Source organism: Ranitomeya imitator, chromosome 3, assembly GCF_032444005.1.
Source record: "Ranitomeya imitator isolate aRanImi1 chromosome 3, aRanImi1.pri, whole genome shotgun sequence".
Classification (NCBI taxonomy): domain Eukaryota; kingdom Metazoa; phylum Chordata; class Amphibia; order Anura; family Dendrobatidae; genus Ranitomeya; species Ranitomeya imitator.
The window spans coordinates 392,504,611-392,530,116 of record NC_091284.1 but is presented as its reverse complement, the minus strand read 5'-3'; the positions used below and the strand labels follow the sequence as shown (position 1 = coordinate 392,530,116).

General features: G+C 44.8%; 1 long non-coding RNA gene across 1 annotated transcript in view; it reads right to left on the bottom strand.

The window, feature by feature from the left end:
• LOC138672116 (uncharacterized) overlaps nt 1-25,506 on the bottom strand; it is a 166,611-nt gene that overhangs the window by 23,549 nt on the left and 117,556 nt on the right. The window contains exon 2 of the long non-coding RNA XR_011319587.1: nt 1,973-2,044. This is a non-coding gene — a long non-coding RNA (uncharacterized lncRNA). The remainder of the gene's footprint in view (nt 1-1,972; nt 2,045-25,506) is intronic.

Sequence of the window (25,506 nt, the reverse complement as noted above, 5' to 3'; positions counted from 1 at the left end):
GCACTATTTGAAAAAAAGTTAAATTTTTCTCTAGGTATGAGCCAGTAACGAACCCTGAGCTGAATCCAACCGGCTATGGCTGCACACAGACTACAGGGCGAGCTGGGCTCACACGGAGACCGTGCAGACAGCCGTAAACGGCGCTGCAAGGCCAAAAAACCCTCCTCTAGGTTATCCTATATAGTGTTTTTCCACTATTTAGCTGGATACGAGTGGAAAGACACTAATAGGAATTTTTTTTTTCAAATTTTAAACAGGCTGCACTATTTGAAAAAAAGTAAATTTTTTCTCAAGGTATGAGCCAGTAACGCACCCTGAGCTGAATCCAACCGGCTATGGCTGCACACAGACTACAGGGCGAGCTGGGCTCACACGGAGACCGTGCAGACAGCCGTAAACGGCGCTGCAAGGCCCAAAAACCCCCCTCTAGGTTATCCTATGTAGTGTTTTTCCACAATAGAGCTGGAGACTGGTGGAAAAACACTAATAGGAAATTTGAGAAAAAATGTGCAGCAGGCTGCACTAAGAGCAAAAAAGGACAACTGTGTGAGGCAGTGTGAACCCCCCCTGAGCTGAATACAACCGGGTATATGGCTGCACACAGACTACAGAGTGAGCTGCACACACACACACACACACACACAGAGACCTTGCAGAACGCTGTTAAAACAGCGCTGCAAGGCAAGAGCAAGGTGAACAGTGAAGAACACACAGCGTTTTGCTAAATTAGCCTTTGGAAAGGAAAATAAAGCAATTAGCTAGCTCGACTGGCCCTCAGTTAGAACACAGCGTCCTGTCCCTAACTGAAATCACAGCAGAGTGAGCGCAAAATGGCGGCAGCGTTTTTTATAGTGCAGAGTGACATCATTTCAGCAGCCAATCCAAGCATTGCCAGTACTTACATGCCCACCATGCTAAACAGGATGTGCCCACACTTCCAATCATTCCTCATTGGCTGCTGCGTTCAGTTTGAATTCTGGGAACTTCCGATTCCGGTATCCGATACGCGGGAAGTATCGGAATTCAGTATCGGAATTCCGATACCGCAAATATCGGCCGATACCCGATACTTGCGGTATCGGAATGCTCAACACTACTGGTAACACAAAGGCTCTGGAAAAGCTCTATAGGTCTTCCTTCCCCAAAATAAATCCAGCTAATTCTACTCTCCGAAATCCAAATGCTCCCAGTGTGCCTAAACCACATTTAGAGTCTACAAGTTTGGCTTAATTTATGGGGTCCATGTCTCCAGAAGCATAAGCTAAGCACGATATACAGCTATGGCAAAAATTAAGAGACCACTGCAAAATGTTCAGTTTGTTGAATTTTTCTCTTTCTAGGTATATTGTTTAAACAAATTCATACTCCAAACATGATAAAACCAAGGACCACAAAGAAAAAGAATGTACAATAAAAACGTACATCTTTATTAAATAGAAATATTAAGCAGTAACACTAGAAAGGCACACAATGGATGTGCACGTATCGAGATACACATACAAAATGAATAAATGAAATTTTTGTATGAAGAAAGAAAAAAAGAGACCAATTTTGCATATGGCGGATAAGGTATACTTATAAAGGTAAAAAATACATTATTGCCCCTAAAAGGTATAATCACCAGGAAAAAACAATCATATTCATAACATTTTTTTGCAAAGTGTGTATATAATAAATACACTGCACAGGCAAATAAGAACCACAAATACAGGTCACACTCGTGAAAACATACAAAGTGCACACAAGCAAATATATATATATATATATATATATATATATATATATATATATATATATCTCGGTGATCAGGGTAAAAAGAAAAAAATAGACAATATTCGACTATCAAAAATAAGGACTAAAGAAGGCACAAAATATAAAGTGCATACGTGTAAAGGTCAGCAAGGTGCTATATGATATGCATTTCAAAGTGCAAGGTCTCAAAATCACCATAAGAGAAATTAGGGGGATATACCTTTAAATACCGCTGAGTCTTGATAACGCGCATCCCAACGCGCGTTTCGGAATTAGAGAATTTGGTCAGGAGCTGTGGGAAGGTATATTTTTGAGTAAAATGTAAATTGTTCTTTTAGTCTTTAAACTTCTGACAATATGTCTCCGAATTACCAAGCAATACATTTTGTATTTTTTTTCTGAGAAAGAAAAATGGTCACAATAAAACAAAATGCTTTCAGACCTTAACCCCTTAGTGACAGAGCCAATTTGGTACTTAATGACCAGGCCAATTTTTGCAATTCTGACCACTGTCACTTTATGAGGTTATAACTCTGGAACGCTTCAACGGATCCCGCTGATTCTGAGATTTTTTTTTTTCGTGACATATTGTACTTCATGTTAGTGGTAACATTTCTTCGATATTACTTGCGATTATTTATGAAAAAAACGGAAATATGGCGAAAATTTTTAAAATTTTGCAATTTTCAAACTTTGTATTTTTATGCCCTTAAATCAGAGAGATATGTCACAAAAAATAGTTAATAAATAACATTTCCCACATGTCTACTTTACATCAGCACAATTTTGGAAACAACATTTTTTTTTGTTAGGGAGTTATAAGGGTTAAAATTGACCAGCAATTTCTCATTTTTACAACACCATTTTTTTTTAGGGACCACATCACATTTGAAGTCATTTTGAGGGGTCTATATGATAGAAAATAATGAAGTGTGACACCATTCTAAAAACTACACCCCTCAAGGTTCTCAAAACCACATGAAAAAAACCAGGGATTCAAGCTTGAGGAGGCTAATTTGCATATTCCAGGTGCCTTCTGGGAAAGCGAAGAGTCTCCCTAAGCTAGAAGATCTTTGGGTACAGCCGGGACCAGCTGCTTGGAAAGAATCACCAAACCAGGGATTCAAGCTTGAGGAGGCTAATTTGCATATTCCAGGTGCCTTCTGGGAAAGCGAAGAGTCTCCCTAAGCTAGAAGATCTTTGGGTACAGCCGGGACCAGCTGCTTGGAAAGAATCACCAAACCAGGGATTCAAGCTTGAGGAGGCTAATTTGCATATTCCAGGTGCCTTCTGGGAAAGCGAAGAGTCTCCCTAAGCTAGAAGATCGTTGGGTACAGCCGGGACCAGCTGCTTGGAAAGAATCACCAAACCAGGGATTCAAGCTTGAGGAGGCTAATTTGCATATTCCAGGTGCCTTCTGGGAAAGCGAAGAGTCTCCCTAAGCTAGAAGATCGTTGGGTACAGCCGGGACCAGCTGCTTGGAAAGAATCACCAAACCAGGGATTCAAGCTTGAGGAGGCTAATTTGCATATTCCAGGTGCCTTCTGGGAAAGCGAAGAGTCTCCCTAAGCTAGAAGATCGTTGGGTACAGCCGGGACCAGCTGCTTGGAAAGAATCACCAAACCAGGGATTCAAGCTTGAGGAGGCTAATTTGCATATTCCAGGTGCCTTCTGGGAAAGCGAAGAGTCTCCCTAAGCTAGAAGATCGTTGGGTACAGCCGGGACCAGCTGCTTGGAAAGAATCACCAAACCAGGGATTCAAGCTTGAGGAGGCTAATTTGCATATTCCAGGTGCCTTCTGGGAAAGCGAAGAGTCTCCCTAAGCTAGAAGATCGTTGGGTACAGCCGGGACCAGCTGCTTGGAAAGAATCACCAAACCAGGGATTCAAGCTTGAGGAGGTTAATTTGCATATTCCAGGTGCCTTCTGGGAAAGCGAAGAGTCTCCCTAAGCTAGAAGATCGTTGGGTACAGCCGGGACCAGCTGCTTGGAAAGAATCACCAAACCAGGGATTCAAGCTTGAGGAAGCTAATTTGCATATTCCAGGTGCCTTCTGGGAAAGCGAAGAGTCTCCCTAAGCTAGAAGATCGTTGGGTACAGCCGGGACCAGCTGCTTGGAAAGAATCACCAAACCAGGGATTCAAGCTTGAGGAGGCTAATTTGCATATTCCAGGTGCCTTCTGGGAAAGCGAAGAGTCTCCCTAAGCTAGAAGATCGTTGGGTACAGCCGGGACCAGCTGCTTGGAAAGAATCATCAAACCAGGGATTCAAGCTTGAGGAGGCTAATTTGCATATTCCAGGTGCCTTCTGGGAAAGCGAAGAGTCTCCCTAAGCTAGAAGATCGTTGGGTACAGCCGGGACCAGCTGCTTGGAAAGAATCACCAAACCAGGGATTCAAGCTTGAGGAGGCTAATTTGCATATTCCAGGTGCCTTCTGGGAAAGCGAAGAGTCTCCCTAAGCTAGAAGATCGTTGGGTACAGCCGGGACCAGCTGCTTGGAAAGAATCACCAAACCAGGGATTCAAGCTTGAGGAGGCTAATTTGCATATTCCAGGTGCCTTCTGGGAAAGCGAAGAGTCTCCCTAAGCTAGAAGATCGTTGGGTACAGCCGGGACCAGCTGCTTGGAAAGAATCACCAAACCAGGGATTCAAGCTTGAGGAGGCTAATTTGCATATTCCAGGTGCCTTCTGGGAAAGCGAAGAGTCTCCCTAAGCTAGAAGATCGTTGGGTACAGCTGGGACCAGCTGCTTGGAAAGAATCACCAAACCAGGGATTCAAGCTTGAGGAGGCTATTTTGCATATTCCAGGTGCCTTCTGGGAAAGCGAAGAGTCTCCCTAAGCTAGAAGATCGTTGGGTACAGCCGGGACCAGCTGCTTGGAAAGAATCACCAAACCAGGGATTCAAGCTTGAGGAGGCTAATTTGCATATTCCAGGTGCCTTCTGGGAAAGCGAAGAGTCTCCCTAAGCTAGAAGATCGTTGGGTACAGCCGGGACCAGCTGCTTGGAAAGAATCACCAAACCAGGGATTCAAGCTTGAGGAGGCTAATTTGCATATTCCAGGTGCCTTCTGGGAAAGCGAAGAGTCTCGCTAAGCTAGAAGATCGTTGGGTACAGCCGGGACCAGCTGCTTGGAAAGAATCACCAAACCAGGGATTCAAGCTTGAGGAGACTAATTTGCATATTCCAGGTGCCTTCTGGGAAAGCGAAGAGTCTCCCTAAGCTAGAAGATCGTTGGGTACAGCCGGGACCAGCTGCTTGGAAAGAATCACCAAACCAGGGATTCAAGCTTGAAGAGGCTAATTTGCATATTCCAGGTGCCTTCTGGGAAAGCGAAGAGTCTCCCTAAGCTAGAAGATCGTTGGGTACAGCCGGGACCAGCTGCTTGGAAAGAATCACCAAACCAGGGATTCAAGCTTGAGGAGACTAATTTGCATATTCCAGGTGCCTTCTGGGAAAGCGAAGAGTCTCCCTAAGCTAGAAGATCGTTGGGTACAGCCGGGACCAGCTGCTTGGAAAGAATCACCAAACCAGGGATTCAAGCTTGAGGAGGCTATTTTGCATATTCCAGGTGCCTTCTGGGAAAGCGAAGAGTCTCCCTAAGCTAGAAGATCGTTGGGTACAGCCGGGACCAGCTGCTTGGAAAGAATCACCAAACCAGTGATTCAAGCTTGAGGAGGCTAATTTGCATATTCCAGGTGCCTTCTGGGAAAGCGAAGAGTCTCCCTAAGCTAGAAGATCGTTGGGTACAGCTGGGACCAGCTGCTTGGAAAGAATCACCAAACCAGGGATTCAAGCTTGAGGAGGCTAATTTGCATATTCCAGGTGCCTTCTGGGAAAGCGAAGAGTCTCCCTAAGCTAGAAGATCGTTGGGTACAGCCGGGACCAGCTGCTTGGAAAGAATCACCAAACCAGGGATTCAAGCTTGAGGAGGCTAATTTGCATATTCCAGGTGCCTTCTGGGAAAGCGAAGAGTCTCCCTAAGCTAGAAGATCGTTGGGTACAGCCGGGACCAGCTGCTTGGAAAGAATCACCAAACCAGGGATTCAAGCTTGAGGAGGTTAATTTGCATATTCCAGGTGCCTTCTGGGAAAGCGAAGAGTCTCCCTAAGCTAGAAGATCGTTGGGTACAGCCGGGACCAGCTGCTTGGAAAGAATCACCAAACCAGGGATTCAAGCTTGAGGAAGCTAATTTGCATATTCCAGGTGCCTTCTGGGAAAGCGAAGAGTCTCCCTAAGCTAGAAGATCGTTGGGTACAGCCGGGACCAGCTGCTTGGAAAGAATCACCAAACCAGGGATTCAAGCTTGAGGAGGCTAATTTGCATATTCCAGGTGCCTTCTGGGAAAGCGAAGAGTCTCCCTAAGCTAGAAGATCGTTGGGTACAGCCGGGACCAGCTGCTTGGAAAGAATCATCAAACCAGGGATTCAAGCTTGAGGAGGCTAATTTGCATATTCCAGGTGCCTTCTGGGAAAGCGAAGAGTCTCCCTAAGCTAGAAGATCGTTGGGTACAGCCGGGACCAGCTGCTTGGAAAGAATCACCAAACCAGGGATTCAAGCTTGAGGAGGCTAATTTGCATATTCCAGGTGCCTTCTGGGAAAGCGAAGAGTCTCCCTAAGCTAGAAGATCGTTGGGTACAGCCGGGACCAGCTGCTTGGAAAGAATCACCAAACCAGGGATTCAAGCTTGAGGAGGCTAATTTGCATATTCCAGGTGCCTTCTGGGAAAGCGAAGAGTCTCCCTAAGCTAGAAGATCGTTGGGTACAGCCGGGACCAGCTGCTTGGAAAGAATCACCAAACCAGGGATTCAAGCTTGAGGAGGCTATTTTGCATATTCCAGGTGCCTTCTGGGAAAGCGAAGAGTCTCCCTAAGCTAGAAGATCGTTGGGTACAGCCGGGACCAGCTGCTTGGAAAGAATCACCAAACCAGGGATTCAAGCTTGAGGAGGCTAATTTGCATATTCCAGGTGCCTTCTGGGAAAGCGAAGAGTCTCCCTAAGCTAGAAGATCGGTGGGTACAGCCGGGACCAGCTGCTTGGAAAGAATCACCAAACCAGGGATTCAAGCTTGAGGAGGCTAATTTGCATATTCCAGGTGCCTTCTGGGAAAGCGAAGAGTCTCGCTAAGCTAGAAGATCGTTGGGTACAGCCGGGACCAGCTGCTTGGAAAGAATCACCAAACCAGGGATTCAAGCTTGAGGAGACTAATTTGCATATTCCAGGTGCCTTCTGGGAAAGCGAAGAGTCTCCCTAAGCTAGAAGATCGTTGGGTACAGCCGGGACCAGCTGCTTGGAAAGAATCACCAAACCAGGGATTCAAGCTTGAAGAGGCTAATTTGCATATTCCAGGTGCCTTCTGGGAAAGCGAAGAGTCTCCCTAAGCTAGAAGATCGTTGGGTACAGCCGGGACCAGCTGCTTGGAAAGAATCACCAAACCAGGGATTCAAGCTTGAGGAGACTAATTTGCATATTCCAGGTGCCTTCTGGGAAAGCGAAGAGTCTCCCTAAGCTAGAAGATCGTTGGGTACAGCCGGGACCAGCTGCTTGGAAAGAATCACCAAACCAGGGATTCAAGCTTGAGGAGGCTATTTTGCATATTCCAGGTGCCTTCTGGGAAAGCGAAGAGTCTCCCTAAGCTAGAAGATCGTTGGGTACAGCCGGGACCAGCTGCTTGGAAAGAATCACCAAACCAGTGATTCAAGCTTGAGGAGGCTAATTTGCATATTCCAGGTGCCTTCTGGGAAAGCGAAGAGTCTCCCTAAGCTAGAAGATCGTTGGGTACAGCCGGGACCAGCTGCTTGGAAAGAATCACCAAACCAGGGATTCAAGCTTGAGGAGGCTAATTTGCATATTCCAGGTGCCTTCTGGGAAAGCGAAGAGTCTCCCTAAGCTAGAAGATCGTTGGGTACAGCCGGGACCAGCTGCTTGGAAAGAATCACCAAACCAGGGATTCAAGCTTGAGGAGACTAATTTGCATATTCCAGGTGCCTTCTGGGAAAGCGAAGAGTCTCCCTAAGCTAGAAGATCGTTGGGTACAGCCGGGACCAGCTGCTTGGAAAGAATCACCAAACCAGGGATTCAAGCTTGAGGAGGCTAATTTGCATATTCCAGGTGCCTTCTGGGAAAGCGAAGAGTCTCCCTAAGCTAGAAGATCGTTGGGTACAGCCGGGACCAGCTGCTTGGAAAGAATCACCAAACCAGGGATTCAAGCTTGAGGAGACTAATTTGCATATTCCAGGTGCCTTCTGGGAAAGCGAAGAGTCTCCCTAAGCTAGAAGATCGTTGGGTACAGCCGGGACCAGCTGCTTGGAAAGAATCACCAAACCAGGGATTCAAGCTTGAGGAGGCTAATTTGCATATTCCAGGTGCCTTCTGGGAAAGCGAAGAGTCTCCCTAAGCTAGAAGATCGTTGGGTACAGCCGGGACCAGCTGCTTGGAAAGAATCACCAAACCAGGGATTCAAGCTTGAGGAGACTAATTTGCATATTCCAGGTGCCTTCTGGGAAAGCGAAGAGTCTCCCTAAGCTAGAAGATCGTTGGGTACAGCCGGGACCAGCTGCTTGGAAAGAATCACCAAACCAGGGATTCAAGCTTGAGGAGACTAATTTGCATATTCCAGGTGCCTTCTGGGAAAGCGAAGAGTCTCCCTAAGCTAGAAGATCGTTGGGTACAGCCGGGACCAGCTGCTTGGAAAGAATCACCAAACCAGGGATTCAAGCTTGAGGAGGCTAATTTGCATATTCCAGGTGCCTTCTGGGAAAGCGAAGAGTCTCCCTAAGCTAGAAGATCGTTGGGTACAGCCGGGACCAGCTGCTTGGAAAGAATCACCAAACCAGGGATTCAAGCTTGAGGAGACTAATTTGCATATTCCAGGTGCCTTCTGGGAAAGCGAAGAGTCTCCCTAAGCTAGAAGATCGTTGGGTACAGCCGGGACCAGCTGCTTGGAAAGAATCACCAAACCGCGCGCCGTAAGGCGCGCGAGTTTTTGCCTGTAGGACATTATTGCAAGAGAGCTTGGCTGAGTAGATTACACAAGAAGGAAAACACACAGCAAGTCAGCAGGATCTAGGAGCAACATGGCAGATGTGACAACCTACATGGTGAGCTGCAGCATGTGCTACATGTTCACAGATCGACCAGAAGAAGAATTAAATTTCACCTGTCAGAAGTGTAGACTAGTGGCCCTTTTAGAAGAAAAGGTGCGGGGTCTGGAAGAAAGAATAGCAACTTTGAAACTCATCAAAGAGAATGAAGACTTTCTAGACAGAACAGAAGCATCTCTACTGGTCACAGAAGGTGAAAAAAGTGTCAGAGAACCTCCAAAAGCAGATGAGTGGAAGCATGTGACCAAAAGAAGCAAGAAGACCATGGACAAATCACCAACCACACAACGGAAGAACCGATATCAAATCTTTGTAGAGGATGAAGATGGCACACCTAAGGATGAAGCAATACCAGCAAGCAAAAAAGAAAAGGGCACACAGCAACAAGTGACAGCAAAAAGTACAGCCAAGAAGCAACGAAGAGTGGTGGTGGTGGGAGACTCACTACTGAGAGGCACAGAAGCAGCCATCTGCAGACCGGACATAACTGCAAGAGAAGTATGCTGCCTTCCAGGTGCGATGATCAAGGATGTGACCGATAGGATACCAAAGCTCTTCAACTCCAAGGACGTCCACCCATTTCTTCTGATACATGTTGGCACCAATGACACGGCAAGGAAGGACCTACCGACAATCTGCAAAGACTTTGAAGAGTTGGGGAAGAAAGTAAAGGAACTGGATGCACAGGTAGTTTTTTCTTCTATCCTTCCAGTAGACGGGCATGGCACCAGGAGATGGAACAGGATCCTTGATGCAAACAACTGGCTAAGACGATGGTGCAGACAACAAGGATTCGGATTCCTGGACCACGGTGTGAATTACTTGTACGATGGACTCCTCGCCAGAGACGGACTACACCTCAACAAACCTGGGAAACACACATTCGCCAGAAGACTCGCTACACTCATCAGGAGGGCGTTAAACTAGAAGAAGAGGGGACGGGAAGAAAAACATTAGACTTGAACAAAGAAGATCCAGGAAAACATACTCAGAAGGGCGGTAAGAACATTTCTAAAACAATCCACAGCGAGGAGATTGGAACAAAACAAAATCCTCTAAACTGCATGCTTGCAAACGCCAGAAGCCTGACAAACAAGATGGAAGAACTAGAAGCAGAAATATCTACAGGTAACTTTGACATAGTGGGAATAACCGAGACATGGTTAGATGAAAGCTATGACTGGGCAGTTAACTTACAGGGTTACAGTCTGTTTAGAAAGGATCGTAAAAATCGGAGAGGAGGAGGGGTTTGTCTCTATGTAAAGTCTTGTCTAAAGTCCACTTTAAGGGAGGATATTAGCGAAGGAAATGAGGATGTCGAGTCCATATGGGTCGAAATTCATGGAGGGAAAAATGGTAACAAAATTCTCATTGGGGTCTGTTACAAACCCCCAAATATAACAGAAACCATGGAAAGTCTACTTTTAAAGCAGATAGATGAAGCTGCAACCCATAATGAGGTCCTGGTTATGGGGGACTTTAACTACCCGGATATTAACTGGGAAACAGAAACCTGTGAAACCCATAAAGGCAACAGGTTTCTGCTAATAACCAAGAAAAATTATCTTTCACAATTGGTGCAGAATCCAACCAGAGGAGCAGCACTTTTAGACCTAATACTATCTAATAGACCTGACAGAATAACAAATCTGCAGGTGGTCGGGCATCTAGGAAATAGCGACCACAATATTGTACAGTTTCACCTGTCTTTCACTAGGGGGACTTGTCAGGGAGTCACAAAAACACTGAACTTCAGGAAGGCAAAGTTTGACCAGCTTAGAGATGCCCTTAATCTGGTAGACTGGGACAATATCCTCAGAAATAAGAATACAGATAATAAATGGGAAATGTTTAAGGACATCCTAAATAGGCAGTGTAAGCGGTTTATACCTTGTGGGAATAAAAGGACTAGAAATAGGAAAAACCCAATGTGGCTAAACAAAGAAGTAAGACAGGCAATTAACAGTAAAAAGAAAGCATTGGCACTACTAAAGCAGGATGGCACCATTGAAGCTCTAAAAAACTATAGGGAGAAAAATACTTTATCTAAAAAACTAATTAAAGCTGCCAAAAAGGAAACAGAGAAGCACATTGCTAAGGAGAGTAAAACTAATCCCAAACTGTTCTTCAACTATATCAATAGTAAAAGAATAAAAACTGAAAATGTAGGCCCCTTAAAAAATAGTGAGGAAAGAATGGTTGTAGATGACGAGGAAAAAGCTAACATATTAAACACCTTCTTCTCCACGGTATTCACGGTGGAAAATGAAATGCTAGGTGAAATCCCAAGAAACAATGAAAACCCTATATTAAGGGTCACCAATCTAACCCAAGAAGAGGTACGAAACCGGCTAAATAAGATTAAAATAGATAAATCTCCGGGTCCGGATGGCATACACCCACGAGTACTAAGAGAACTAAGTAATGTAATAGATAAACCATTATTTCTTATTTTTAGGGACTCTATAGCGACAGGGTCTGTTCCGCAGGATTGGCGCATAGCAAATGTGGTGCCAATATTCAAAAAGGGCTCTAAAAGTGAACCTGGAAATTATAGGCCAGTAAGTCTAACCTCTATTGTTGGTAAAATATTTGAAGGGTTTCTGAGGGATGTTATTCTGGATTATCTCAATGAGAATAACTGTTTAACTCCATATCAGCATGGGTTTATGAGAAATCGCTCCTGTCAAACCAATCTAATCAGTTTTTATGAAGAGGTAAGCTATAGGCTGGACCACGGTGAGTCATTGGACGTGGTATATCTCGATTTTTCCAAAGCGTTTGATACCGTGCCGCACAAGAGGTTGGTACACAAAATGAGAATGCTTGGTCTGGGGGAAATTGTGTGTAAATGGGTTAGTAACTGGCTTAGTGATAGAAAGCAGAGGGTGGTTATAAATGGTATAGTCTCTAACTGGGTCGCTGTGACCAGTGGGGTACCGCAGGGGTCAGTATTGGGACCTGTTCTCTTCAACATATTCATTAATGATCTGGTAGAAGGTTTACACAGTAAAATATCGATATTTGCAGATGATACAAAACTATGTAAAGCAGTTAATACAAGAGAAGATAGTATTCTGCTACAGATGGATCTGGATAAGTTGGAAACTTGGGCTGAAAGGTGGCAGATGAGGTTTAACAATGATAAATGTAAGGTTATACACATGGGAAGAAGGAATCAATGTCACCATTACACACTGAATGGGAAACCACTGGGTAAATCTGACAGGGAGAAGGACTTGGGGATCCTAGTTAATGATAAACTTACCTGGAGCAGCCAGTGCCAGGCAGCAGCTGCCAAGGCAAACAGGATCATGGGGTGCATTAAAAGAGGTCTGGATACACATGATGAGAGCATTATACTGCCTCTGTACAAATCCCTAGTTAGACCGCACATGGAGTACTGTGTCCAGTTTTGGGCACCAGTGCTCAGGAAGGATATAATGGAACTAGAGAGAGTACAAAGGAGGGCAACAAAATTAATAAAGGGGATGGGAGAACTACAATACCCAGATAGATTAGCGAAATTAGGATTATTTAGTCTAGAAAAAAGACGACTGAGGGGCGATCTAATAACCATGTATAAGTATATAAGGGGACAATACAAATATCTCGCTGAGGATCTGTTTATACCAAGGAAGGTGACGGGCACAAGGGGGCATTCTTTGCGTCTGGAGGAGAGAAGGTTTTTCCACCAACATAGAAGAGGATTCTTTACTGTTAGGGCAGTGAGAATCTGGAATTGCTTGCCTGAGGAGGTGGTGATGGCGAACTCAGTCGAGGGGTTCAAGAGAGGCCTGGATGTCTTCCTGGAGCAGAACAATATTGTATCATACAATTAGGTTCTGTAGAAGGACGTAGATCTGGGAATTTATTATGATGGAATATAGGCTGAACTGGATGGACAAATGTCTTTTTTCGGCCTTACTAACTATGTTACTATGTTACTATGTTACATTCAAGAAGTTTATTAACCCTTTACGTGCTTCACAGAAACTGAAACAATGTGGAAGGAAAAAATGAACATTTAACTTTTTTTTGCAAACCTCTTAATTCAGAACCATTTTTTTTATTTTCACAAGTGTAAAAACAGAAATGTAACCATAAATTTTGTTATGCAATTTCTCCTGAATATGCCAATACCCCATATGTGGGGGTAAACCACTTTTTGGGCGCACCGCAGAACTTAGAAGTGAAGGAGCGCCGTTTGACTTTTTCAATGCAGAATTGGCTGGAATTGAGATCGGACGCCATGTCACGTTTAGAGAGCCCCTGATGTGCCTAAACAGTGGAAACTCCCCACAAGTGACACCATTTTGGAAACTAGACCCCTTAAGGAACTTATCTAGATGTGTGGTGAGCACTTTGAACCCCCAAGTGCTTCACAGAAGTTTATAACGTAGAGCCGTGAAAACAAAAAATCGCTTTTGTTTACACAAAAATGATTTTTTCGCCCACAAATTCTTATTTTCACAAGGGTAACAGGAGAAATTAGACCACAAAAGTTGTTGTGCGATTTCTCCTGAATACGTCGATACCAACATATGTGAGGGTAAACCACTGTTTGGGCGCACCGCAGAGCTTGGAAGTGAAGGAGCGCCGTTTTACTTTTTCAATGTAGAATTGGCTGGAATTGAGATTGGACGCCATGTCGTGTTTGGAGAGCCTCTGATGTGCCTAAACAGTGGAAACCCCCCACAAGTGACCCCATTTTGGAAACTAGACCCCTTAAGGAACATATCTAGATGTGTGGTGAGCACTTTGAACCCCCATGTGCTTCACAGAAGTTTATAATGTAGAGCCGTGAAAAAAAAAAATCGCATTTTTTCTACAAAAATGATATTTTTGCCCACAAATTTTTATTTTCACAAGGGTAACAGGAGAAATTAGACCACAAAAGTTGTTGTGCAATTTCTCCCGAGTACGCTGATACCCAATATGTGGGGGAAAACCACTGTTGGGGCGCACCGCAGAGCTTGGAAGAGAAGGAGTGCCGTTTTACTTTTTCAATGTAGAATTGGCTGGAATTGAGATTGGACGCCATGTCACGTTTGGAGAGCCCCTGATGTGCCTAAACAGTGGAAACCCCCCACAAGTGACACCATTTTGGAAACTAGACCCCTTAAGGAACATATCTAGATGTGTGGTGAGCACTTTGAACCCCCATGTGCTTCACAGAAGTTTATAACGTTGAGCCGTGAAAAAAAAAATTGCATTTTTTCTACAAAAATGATCTTTTTGCCCACAAATTTTTATTTTCACAAGGGTGTCAGGAGAAATTAGACCACTAAAGTTGTTGTGCAATTTCTCCTGAGTACGTCGATACCCAATATGTGGGGGTAAACCACTGTTTGGGCGCACCGCAGAGCTTGGAAGAGAAAGAGTGCCGTTTTACTTTTTCAATGTAGAATTGGCTGGAATTGAGATCGGACGCCATGTCGCGTTTGGAGAGCCCCTGATGTGCCTAAACAGTAGAAATCCCCCACAAGTGACCCCATTTTGGAAACTAGACCCCCCATGGAACTTATCTAGATGTGTGGTGAGAACCTTGAATGCCCAATTGCTTCACAGAAGTTTATAATGCAGAGCCGTGAAAATAAAAAATATTTTTTTTTCCACAAAAAAGATATTGTAGCCCCCAAGTTTTTATTTTCACAAGGGTAACAGGAGAAATTGGACTGCAATAGTTGTTGTCCAATTTATCCCGAGTACACTAATGCGCCATATGTGGGGGTAAACCACTGTTTGGGCGCACGGCAGAGCTCGGAAGGGAAGGAGCGCCTTTTTGCAATGCAGACTTTGATAGAATGGTCTGTGGGCATTATGTTGCGATTGCAGAGCCCCTGATATACCTAAACTGTAGTAACCCCCCACAAGTGACCCCATTTTGGAAACTAGACCCCCCAAGGAACTTATCTAGATGTGTGGTGAGAACTTTGAATGCCCAAGTGCTTCACAGAAGTTTAGAATGCAGAGTCGTGAAAATAAAAAATATTTTTTTTTCACAAAAAAGATATTGTAGCCCCCAAGTTTTTATTTTCACAAGGGTAACAAGAGAAATTGGACCACAGAAGTTGTTGTCCAATTTATCCCGAGTACGCTGATGCCCCATATGTGGGGGTAACCCACTGTTTGGGCGCACGGCAGAGCTCAGAAGGGAGGGAGCACCATTTGACTTTTTGAGCGCAAAATTGGCTGTCGTGTTTGGAGACCCCCTGATGTACCTAAACAGTGGAAACCCCCCAATTCTAGCTCCAATCCTAACCCCAACACACCCCTAACCCTAATCCCAACCTGATCCATAATCCTAATCACTAACCCTAACCATACTCACAACCCTTACCCCAAAACAACCCTAATGTCAACCCTAACCATAACCCTAATCAAAACCCTAAATCCAACACACCCCTAATCCTAATCTCAACCCTAACCTCAAACCTAACCCTAATCCCAATACACCCCTAATCACAACCCTAACCTTAACCCTAATCCCAAACCTAACCCTAATCCCAAGCGTAACCCTAATGCCAACCCTAACCCTAATACCAATCCTAATCCAAACTCTAACCCTAATCCCAGCTCTAACCCTAACTTTAGCCCCAACCCTAGCCCTAACTTTAGCCCCAACCCTAACCCTAGCCCTAAGGCTACTTTCACACTTGCATCGTTTGGCATTCCGTCGCAATCCGTCGTTTTGGACAAGAAACGGATGCTGCAAATGTGCCCGCAGGATGCGTTTTTTGCCCATAGACTTGTATTGCCGACGGATCGTGACGGATGGCCACACGTCGCGTCCGTCGTGCACTGGATCAGTTGTGTTTTGGCGGAGCGTCGGCACAAAAAAAGTTCAATGAAACGTTTTATTGTACGTCGCATCCGCCATTTCTGACCGCGCATGCGTGGCCGTAACTCCGCCCCCTCCTCCCCAGGACATAGATTGGGCAGCGGATGCGTTGAAAAACTACAGCTGCTGCCCACGTTGTGCACAATTTTCACAACGTGCGTCGGTATGTCGGGCCGACGCATTGCGACGGCCCCGTACCGACGTAAGTGTGAAAGAAGCCTAACCCTAAATTTAGCCCCAACCCTAACCCTAAATTTAGCCCCAACCCAAACCCTATATTTAGCCCCAACCCTAGCCCTAACCCTAGCCCTAACCCTAGCCCTAACCCTACCCCTACCCCTAACCCTAACCTAACCCTACCCCTAACCCTACCCCTAACCCTACCACTAACCCTACCCCTAACCCTAACCTAACCCTACCCCTAACCCTACCCCTAACCCTAACCCTAACCCTTACCCTAACCCTAACCTAACCCTACCCCTAACCCTACCCCTAACCCTACCCCTAACCCTAACCCTAACCCTAACCCTACCCCTACCCCTACCCCTAACCCTAACCCTACCCCTAACCCTACCCCTAACCCTAACCCTACCCCTAACCCTAACCCTAACCCTACCCCTAACCCTACCCCTAACCCTAACCCTACCCCTAACCCTAATTTTAGCCCCAACTGCTGTTCTCCTGCCGGCCGGCAGATGGAGACAGATGGCGGGCGCACTGGGCATGCGTCCGCCATGTTCTTCTGCCGGCGGCCAGGAGGAGCAGCAAGAGGATCCAGGGACACAGGTGAGTATTGTAGGGTCCCCGAATCCCCCTATTTCTCTGTCCTCTGATGTGCGATCACATCAGAGGACAGAGAATTACACTTTACTTTTTTTTTTTTTTGCGGTCGCCGGTAAACAGTTAATTACCGGCGATCGCAAAACAGGGGTCGGTAAAACCGACCCCGATCATGCTCTTTGGGGTCTCGGCTACCCCCGGCAGCCGAGACCCCAAAGATTCTCCAGGTGCCGGTCGGCGGGCGTACTGCACATGCGCCCGCCATTTTGAAGATGGCGGCACCCACCGGGAGACACGAGGAGCATCGGGGGAGCTAGGTGAGTATTGGGGGGCCACCTGGGACCCCTTTTCTCTGTCCTCCGATGTGCGATCACATCGGAGGACAGAGAAATTAAAAAGAGATCGCTTTTTTTTTTTTTTTGCGATCGCCGGTAAACGGTTAATTACCGGCGATCGCAAATGCGGGGTGGGTTAAAAAACCCCCGAATCATGTTCTCTGGGGTCTCGGCTACCCCCGGCAGCCGAGTCCCCAGAGAAAATCGGCCTCTGGGGGGCGCTATTGACTTTTTCCACAGCGCCGTTAATTAACGGCGCTGTGGTTTAAGTACCCTTAGCGGCCGCCGTTAAAAGGCGTATCGGCGGTCGCTAAGGGGTTAAATAATGCAAAGAAAACAAGTTCAGAATCATTTAGAAACAACAATATGAATGTTTTCACTCAGGAAGAGTTCAGAAATCAATATTTTGTGGAATAACCATGATTTTTAAGCACAGCTTTCATGCGTCTTGGCATGATTTCCACTAGTCTTTCACACTGCTTCTGGCACAAAAATTTAAGCAGTTCTTCTTTGTTTGATAGCTTGTGACTATCCATCATCCTTCTGATTACATTACAGAGGTTTTCAATGGGATTCAGGTCTGTAGATTGGGCTGCCCATGACAGGGTTTTGATGTGGTGGTCTCTTAACCCCTTTACCCCCAAGGGTGGTTTGCACGTTAATGACCGGGCCAATTTTTACAATTCTGACCACTGTTCATTTATGAGGTTATAACTCTGGAACACTTCAACGGATCCCAGTGATTCTGACATGGTTTTCTCGTGACATATTGTACTTCATGATAGTGGTAAAATTTATTTGATATTATCTGCATTTACTTGTGAAAAAAACATATTTGGTGAAAATTTTGAAAATTTCGCAATTTTGCAACTTTGAATTTTTATGCCCTTAAATCACAGAGATATGTCACACAAAATGCTTAATAAGTAACATTTCCCACATGTCTACTTTACATCAGCACAATTTTGGAACCAAAATTTTTTTTCTTAGGGAGTTATAAGGGCTAAAAATTGACCAGCAATTTCTCATTTTTACAACACCATTTTTTTTTAAGGACCACATCACATTTGAAGACATTTTGGGGGTTTATATGATAGAAAATACCCAAGTGTAACACCATTCTAAAAACTGCACATCTCAAGGTACTCAAAACCACATTCAAGAAGTTTATTAACCCTTCAAGTGTTTCACAGGAATTTTTGGAATGTTTAAAAAAAATGAACATTTCACTTTTATTCACAAAACATATACTTCAGCCCCAATGTGTTTTATTTTATCAAGGGTAACAGGAGAAATTCGACCACAAACGTTGTTATGCAATTTGTCCTGAGTACGCTGATACCACATATATGGGGGTAAACCACTGTTTGGGCACATGGCGGAGCTCGGAAGGGAAGGAGCGCCATTTGACTTTTCAATGCAAAATTGACAGGAATTGAGATGGGATGCCATGTCGCGTTTGGAGAGCCCCTGATATGCCTAAACATTGTAACCCCCCACAAGTGACACCATTTTGGAAAGAAGACCCCCTAAGGAACTTATCTCGATGTGTTGTGAAAACTTTGAACCTCCAAGTGTTTCACTACAGTTTATAACGCAGAGCCGTGAAAATAAAAATTATTTTTTTTTCCAGAAAAATTATTTTTAGCCCCCAGTTTTGTATTTTCCCAAGGGTATCAGGAAAAATTGGACTTCAAAAGTTGTTGTCCAATTTGTCCTGAGTATGCTGATACCCCATATGTTGGGATAAACCCCTGTTTGGGCGCATGGGAGAGCTCAGAAGGGAAGAAGCACTGTTTTACTTTTTCAAAGCAGAATTGGCTGGAATTGAGATCGGACGCAATGTCGCGTTTGGAGAGCCCCTGATGTGCCTAAACAGTGTAACCCCCCAAATTCTAACTAAAACCCTAACCCAAACACACCCCTAATCCTAATCCCAACCATAACCCTAACCATACCCCTAACCCTAATTCCGTAAATGTAATCCAAACCCTAACTTTAGCCCCATCCCTAACCCTATCTTTAGCCCCAACCCTAACCCTCACTTTAGCCCAAACCCTAACCCTAACTTTAGCCCCAACCCTAACTTTAGCCCCAAACCTAACCCCAACCCTAACCCCAACCCTAACTTTATCCCCAACCCTAACCCTAACTTTAGCCCCAACTCTAACTTTAGCCCCAACCTTAACCCTAACCCTAACTTTAGCCCCAACCCTAAACCTAACCCTTATGGGACAATAGAAATAAATACTATTTTTAAAATTTGATTTACTTTTATAGCTTTTTGGCAGATTTTTATGATTGGCAGCCGTCAAACACACTAAAAGACGCTTTTTAGTGCAAAAATAGTTTTTGCGTCTCCACATTTTGAGAGCTATAATTTTTCCATATTTTGGTTCACAGAGTCCTGTGAGGTCTTGTTTTTTTCGGTACGAGTTGACGTTTTTATTGGTACCATTTTTGGGCACGTGACTTTTTTTATTCTGAGTTTTGTGAAGTAGAATGAACAAAAACCAGCTATTCATGAATTTCTTTTGGGAGGGCACTTATACCATTCCACATTTGGTGAAATTGATAAAGCAGTTTTATTCTTTGGGGCAGTACGATTACAGTGATGCCTCATTTATATCATTTTTTTATGTTTTTGCGCTTTTATACGATAAAAACTATTTTACATATAAAATAATTATTTTTGCATCGCTTTATTCTGAGGACTATAACTTTTTTATGGTTTCGTTGATGACACTGTATGATGGCTTGTTTTTTGCGGGACAAGATGACATTTTCAGCAGTACCATTGTTGTTTATATCTGTCTTTTTGATCGCGTGTTATTTCACTTTTTGTTTGGCAGTATGATAATAAACTTTTATAGGTCGGATCTTACGGACGTGGTGATGCTAAATATGTGTACTTTTATTGCATTTTTTTTTAGATAAAAAAATGTATTTATTGGAACAATATAAAAAAAATTTTCCTTATTTAGGAATTTTTTTTTTACACACTTTTTTGTGCACTGTGTCAGATCAGCGATCTTACAGGCACAGCAGGGAGGCTTCCCGGCGCCTGCTCTGAGCAGGCGCTTGGAAGCTACCTCCCTGCAGGACCCGTAAGGCCCCCTGCAGCCGTTTTGGATCCGGGCCTGCAAGGAGGAGGAGGTAAGAGATTACTTCGCGTTGCTCTGAGGGTCTCAGGGAGCATGCATGGAGCCCCCTCCCTGCGTGATGCTTCCCTATGCCGCCAGAACGCTGTGATCATGTTTGATTGCAGTGTGCTGGGGGTTAATGTGCCAGGAGCGGTCCGCTGCGATAGTCAGCTGACACCCGGCCTGATCGGTGATGATGACGTACTATCCCGTCGGTGGTCATACGGGCCCATACCACCACGACGGGATAGTACGACCGATGTCAGAAAGGGGTTAATTTTTGACAGAGCTGTATGTGTAGTACAATGTACTGGGTACTGCACTGTGTCGGGCACTACACTGACAGATTTGCAATTTTCACTTATCAATATCCATTGTTGTTTCTGAAAGACACTCATGAAGTCAAAAATATCACTACACCTGTAGATAAATTCCAAGAGGGGTGTAATTTCATAAATGGGGTCACTTGAGGGGGGATTGTGCTCTTCTGGAACTTACCGGCTCTTTATATGGAGTCTTCAAACTATTCTGTGATTATTTGATTTCTAATAATAGCGCTTCTTCCCTCTCGAGTCTTTTGCATGTAGCTAAGCAGCAGAAATTGTGTGACAAATTTTGTAGCAAAAGAGTACCCATTTCCTCTAGTGAAAATCTTTAATACTCAGCTAAAACAATTTTTTTTGTTGTAAAAATGTAACTATTTTTTCTTCACTGCCCAATGGCATAAAATTCTGTGACACACCTGTGCTGTCAAGATTATCACTGCACCCCTAGATTAAACCATTGAGGGGTGTAGTTTGTAAATGGGGTCACTTATGGGGGTCTTCTGCTGTTCTGGCACCTCAGGGATTCCTCCAGTGTGGCATGGAACCCACAAATCAAAAAAGCAAAATCTGAACTGTAATATGTTGCTCCTTCCCTTCTGAGCTGTGCACAGTGCTTCAAAAGTAGTTTTAGCCAACATATAGAGCATTAGCAACATTTTTGTGGGAAAAATAGTAGATATCCATTTACTAAGCAGAATGTTATATAATTCTGAGAATTGCCTGAGGGCTGAAAATGCTCACTATACCCCTAGATAAATTCCTCAGCTGTAGCTTCTACAAAGGGGTCACTTGGAGGGCGGTTCTGCTGTTTGTCATGTCAGGGCTTTTCAAATGTGACATGGTATCCGTAATCTATTCCTATCAATGTTGCACTCCAGAATTGAATTGGTGCTCCTCCCCTTCCGATCCCTGCCAAGCACCCAAAATGTAGTTTCCACCACATATGGTGTATTGTTGCACTCAGGAGAAACTGAACAAATTGGACAGTCCTTTTTCACCTCTTATCTTTTAGAAAATGCAAAATGTGTGGCTAAAGCAATATTTTTGTGGAAAAAAATAAAATTTTAATTTTTTCCTTCCACATTGATTTAAATCCCGTGAAGCTCCTAAATGATAAACTTTTTGAACGAGGTTTTGAGAAGTTTGAAGGACGTAGTTCTCAAAGTCACTTCAATTGGAATGTGGTCCATAAAAATTGGTTGCAAATTTCGTTAGAAAAATAAGAATTTTTCTTACATTTTTCTTGTTTTCATAGGTAAACGCAAACTATGTTGACCAAAATTTGCCATACAGGTTGGGGGTTGAAGGGGTAAAACCTCAGACAATACATTAAGTGTAGTAATATTTAGTTAAAATAAAAACTTAGATTTTTGAGAAAATAAAAAAATTCAAAATATGCAAAATAAAATAAGTGCATGTAAAGTAAGATATTTTATTTTTGAAAAAAACAATCTTATGCTATGTGCGCACGTTGCAGATTTGCTTGTGGAATATTCTGTGCAGTTTCTGCATCTCTTGGCAGAAAATTAAGTGGAAATTCAATGACGTTTTTATGCATTTTTTATGAGATTTTCATGCGTTTTTCATGAAGATTTTCATGCGTTTTTGTAAATCCATAGAGCTAAATAAAGACATATTATTAAAAAAATGAATTGTGATGTCATTTTCTTGTTCAACCTCTTCAGCCAGATACTCTCACTAATATTAAATAAACACACACACACACACATCATAGGATTTCAGCCTAGTCATAGTGCAGGGTCAGTTTTCCCCCTTCTACCTTAGGCTACTTTCACACTAGCGTTAACTGCAATCCGTCACAATGCGTCGTTTTGCAGAAAAAACGCATCCTGCAAAAGTGCTTGCAGGATGCGTTTTTTTCCCCTTAGACTTGTATTGACGACGCATTGCGACGGATTGCCACACGTCGCATCCGTCGTGTGACGGATGCGTCGTGCTTTGGTGGACCGTCGGCAGAAAAAAATGCTACATGTAACGTTTTTTGCTGCCGACGGACCGCTTTTTCCGACCGCGCATGCGCGGCCGGAACTCCTCCCCCACCTCCCCGCACCTCACAATGGGGCAGCGGATGCGATGAAAATCTGCATCCGCTGCACCCGTTGTGCGGCGCTTACAACGCTAGCATCGGTAACCTCGGCCCGACGCACTGCGACGGGCCGAGCCCGACGCTAGTGTGAAAGAAGCCTTAGTCCTGTGTTGCAGATCTGTTACACCTTCTTTCTCTCGCAGCCTTCCTGACCCTGTTTCTGCCTGACTGGATCTTGGGCTGCTGCAGAACTGACTTCCCTGACAGGGCGCTCCCGCCCAACTGATTCAAATTTCCAGATGTTTCCCAGATTCACTGCCATTAGCTCCTCCCAATGAACTATTTACAAGCTGAATATCGCTGCACCCCCATCTAGTGGCCAAACTAGGGTACTATGCTTTCCCTATAACTATAACAGTAATTATACATAACAGGGAAATGCACAACATGGACACTTACAAAGATATTCAAATTAATATTTATGGACAGCTCCTTGTGTCCCTTACATTCCCCCTCCCTTTAACAATGGTCATCCCCGACTATTTACCCCCAAACTTTATTATGTACAAGTAATACTCCACATAGGGAGAAAGGCACAAGAGTCCTTTTTTTCTTAAGGGGTACCTGGCTCACAGTCTTCCATGTTACAGATACAACATTTTTTCAAAATACAACCAGGCCATCAGATTATCCATGGTAAAGGTAAAGGAAAGTCTCTTTCCATGACAATGAACGTTGAACATCAGTCCTATTCCTGTTCACGGGATGTAAACATATTTCCAAAAATAAAGACCGCAATCCTTGAAGGGAGAGAAGTTGTCCCCCTTCCTTAGAAAATAGCACCGTCTTTTGTGCAATGTGTGCTGCCTGTCTTAAAAACAGTCTGTTGCTGCAGCTGCACGAAAGCCAGGATACAGTCCTGGGGCATAGTTCTGCTTTCCATCAAAAGGGGTGCAACAAAAAAACAAAATTAACATTCCCTACTGGCCCTCCGGCCACATTTCACCCGACTCCGGGGGTGCTCCAGGGCTCTTTTGCCCGCAGGGACACAGACCAGTCCCATATCAACTCTGTGCAATGAGCACTACATTAGCAGGGATGCAGAACAGTCCCATATCAGCTCAGTGCAATGAGCACTACATAAGCAGGGACACTGAACAGTCCCATATCAGCAGTAGTCATTTAATGGCACCCGCCCCCTGCCAGTCCATCATATCCTGGGCAAAGTGCCCTCTCCAAATTTTCCTCATCCTGCAGTTTGACGACCACAGCATAGTAGCCTCGAGGGCCATCCTCCTTGAAGAAGGTGACCCAGTCTCCCTTACGCAGCGGTCGGGAAAATTTGACCGACGCAGCATTCATGTAGACCTTGGCGTTGGTCTCCATTTCATGGATGAAACCATAATCGCAATTAACATTGGTATATACAAGTTGTTGAGTGCTGTGACTGTCTGCCATGGCGCCTTTCCCTACGTTGGCGCAACTCCGCCCAGATCTCCCATTCCCGTTGTTTTTTATGCCTGATGACCCCCTCATTCCAGACAGCCTGGTCAGGTGTAGGGAAATTACCCTCTCTCGACTGGAGAACATAGGAACATAGGAAGCTCCCAGGGACATCTCACCTATCTCAGGACCGCTGTGTTAGGGTTGACGGAATGCACCGAATATATTTAATAGATGGGATTGGTGCGTTCGTAACCCAGAATCCACCGTGCAGGAAAGAACCTGCTGCTAAGTAAATGGTGGCACAATATGGCGGTAAGGACCAGCTCTGTTAGCTTCACAGAGCAGCCAAGAAAGCAAAGCTCTGTGCCCTGTTAGACTTTCACAGAGGCACAGGCTAACTACCCAAACAAGAGCAGTCAGTGGTCTTGCATGCACACAAAACTCCTCGCCGGAGATGCCAGCATTCTAGGGGCTTATTTCAGCCAGGTCCCTGAATACACACAAACACAATCTCCTCGCCGGAGGTGCCAGCATTCTAGGGGCTTATTTCAGCCGGGTCCCTGAACACATACAAACACATGACCACACTGGCGCAAAGCACATAACATAGGAAGATACTAGCGCATGGCCGTGCGGCCATGCGAGCCTTAAATAGTTGCAGCATGTACAGGACCTTCCTAGAAGGACCAATGGAAGTTGCTGCAGTACTGAGCATGTGACCCTAGATCTCCACTGAGAGATCTTGCTCTGGGGATGCTCAGTGTGTGCAAAGCAGGACTTAGTCCTAGCACCTACAGGACCTTCCAAGAAGGACCAATGGAAGTTGCTGCAGTACCTGAGCATGTGACCCTTGATCTCCACTGAGAGATCTTACCCTGGGTATGCTCAGTGTGTGCAAAGCAGGACTTAGTCCCAGAAAAGCCTGCTCGCCGCAGATCAGTGCAGGGTACAGCACTGGAGAGGCAGCAGTAACCCTTTGCACAGTATCAGTCGCAGCAAGACACTGGGACCATCGTCTCCACTGAGCAGGCTCCACTCCCCACTCTCTCTTTCCCAGACCATGTATTCTCTTCTTCTTGATTCCTTGTCCAGGCTGTGAGCAGCAGGGCTCCATCATCATCGGTACTGTATCACCGAATGGTACGGAACAGCTGCTCTCATAAGTCACATCCAGACCACATCCATTTCTAGGTTGGATCCACTCTTTCCACTCCACCCATTTTGCAGCACTGGAATGGGGAGGGCGGGGTCCTCTCTGCTGTAGCCACACCCACCATAGGTGGGGCGTACGTTGTCGGCTGACAGTCTTTTGTACCCCTTCTGCACGGACACGCCCATGAAGGGCGGGGTTATCTTTTACCTCACGGACACTCATCGCCATCTTTGCCATCACCATCTTGGGCACAAAAAGAACTTTAGTCAAACTCACAGTTATTGTTAAGTCATTTGTTTCAGTCACATCCAATAAAGAGGCAGTTTCAGTCTTTATTTTCTTTGCGGTATCTCCGCATGGCAGCATATCATTTTTGCAGGGTTTCCACAGCATCTGAGGCACTTGTCACTTTCCTCAAGTCTCTAATCTCATTTTTCTTTGTCATATCAGTTTCATCTTTCACAGCACTCCCACGCTGCATGACTTTGGCATCCTGCCGACTATTCCAAGTGTAAGGGTAGGCCAGGGCATTAGTCCTGGCTTAGATAAAGGTCTCTTGCACACCCTGACCTCCCCTCA